The sequence below is a fragment of the Lucilia cuprina genome, chromosome 3, assembly GCF_022045245.1.
Source record: "Lucilia cuprina isolate Lc7/37 chromosome 3, ASM2204524v1, whole genome shotgun sequence".
NCBI lineage: Eukaryota > Metazoa > Arthropoda > Insecta > Diptera > Calliphoridae > Lucilia > Lucilia cuprina.
The window spans coordinates 34,112,937-34,115,082 of record NC_060951.1 but is presented as its reverse complement, the minus strand read 5'-3'; positions in this window follow the sequence as shown (position 1 = coordinate 34,115,082).

The following is a 2,146-nucleotide window of genomic DNA, read 5'->3' as shown; positions in this document are numbered from 1 at the left end:
TTCTAGTTCAGTTCTAGTTCAGTTCTAGTTCAGTTCTAGTTCAGTTCTAGTTCAGATCTAGTTCATTTCTAGTTCAGTTCTAGTTCAGTTCTAGTTCAGTTCTAGTTCTTCTGTCAGGATAAAAAGGTGTATAAAAAACAAAATTTTTTTTTGAAAAAATAATATTGAAAATTTTAATAGATTTTTAAGGATAAGAATTTTAAAAGACATTTTTGACTTATTTCCATTCTAATAGTATAAAATATAAAATATAATAAAAATATAACAAAATATTTCCCAACTCTTCTTGTTGGATTGACATCAAATTTGACATTGTTTGATTAGTAAAATTATTTTAAAATATTTTTTGAAAAATGTACTTTTTAAAACTTTAAAGTCCTTCTGAAAGGACACAGGATCACGAAATAAAAAAACTAAAAACGCAGATTTTTCCCTTAAATTTATAGGATCAGACATATATAATCCGGTTCTTGTATAACGAATTTTTTCTCTTTTTGTAGGACGTTGTAACATAAAAGGTTCACTTCTAATTCTGTGTAAAAAGTAAAAAAATTATAAGTTTGTAATACTAACTTTGGTTAGCACGTAGGATGCATATAATTTTTAATTAGTCTATTATTGCAAACATTGAAATCAGCTTTTTAACCTTAAACTAATTTTTTTTAAAGTTCAATAGTGGTTTGTTTTTATTTATTTAACTAAGTATGTTAGAGAGGTAGGATGGAATGGTTGTATTAATTTATATTTTTATAAAAATAATTCTCTATGTTGTAGATAAGTATTTAGAAAATTATACCCAAATGTTAATTAGTTTAACTTTTCACCATTGAAAGTTTTTAAGTTATAAATAGTTTTATTTTAAAAGGAAGAGATATTAAACTGGTGTTTATATGCATGTTGTCAGAAGAGTGTTATACTCAGAAATTGTTGTGCTATGTACCAATTTCCGAATCGTTATTATGAGGTGCGTCCAACCGGCTATGTTTAGTTTGTTATTAAACTACTGATTAGTTCCCTATTTTCCCTAATCAAAGGCTATCATTTTTGAAAGTATCATTCCTATTATATTTATTCCTCAACTAGTCACACAATTTCGTTCCTTACATTTCACATTTATTATTCTAAATATTTATTTCCTCATAAATAAAATCATCATAATTTTACAGTTAATTTAAAATTAAATTTGCAATAAATTTGAAAATCATGAACAAGACAAAATTTATTAAACTCATCATAGCTTGAAATTTGAAATATTGTTTATTGCTTCAACTTTTGTTGTTTGTTTACCTTTTTGCTATTTCCGTTTTAGTACTCTACTTCAAGAGAAAGTATTTGAAAGAAAATAATCGAAACATAGATTTTTTTCAATACTTCAAATAGTTCAAGTATTTCGTTGTTGCTGTTGTTTTGCTATCGGTGTTTGTGATTATATTGAACATCATTAATCTTGTTGAATTATCGATTGTGAAAATGATGACAATTATTTAATACAAAAGTGTGAAACACAAATAGTTTTTACAACACAAAATTGGCATTTTAGTATGTGTTTGGATGTGAATATTCATATTTATGGTTGATTAACAGAATGTTATCTATGACTTAACCACATGTGTTAGAAATAAAAATTTACTTTTCGATTATATGTTTGTTCAATTCTGTCAAAAGATTTCGTTTTGAACATAATTTGTTTGTAATAATTACTTTATCTTTTTAAAAGTTAACATCTTTTTTAATTCGAACATAAAATAACAAACGCTTTTACATTTTTGAATTGTAAGTGATAACAAATTATCCTTAATTTTTCCATATATTAAATAACTGGATTCATTTTCCCTGCCACCATTTTAATTGCCTATTTTGTGCACGTTGTCAAAGTTAATTTGTATATTTGAATGCATAGTTATGTGATATTAGAGTGGCACTAGTTAGTACTAGTCAGAACGATTATGGATCAGTTCTAGTTCAGCTCTAGTTGAGTTCTTGTTCAGTTTTAGCTTAGGTCCAGGTCAGTTTAAGTTCAGTTCTAGTTAAGTTCTATTTCAGTTATAGTTCTAGTTCAGTTCTAGTTCAGTTCTAGTTCAGTTCTAGTTCAGTTCTAGTTCAGTTCTAGTTCAGTTCTAGTTCAGTTCTAGTTCAGTTCTAGTTC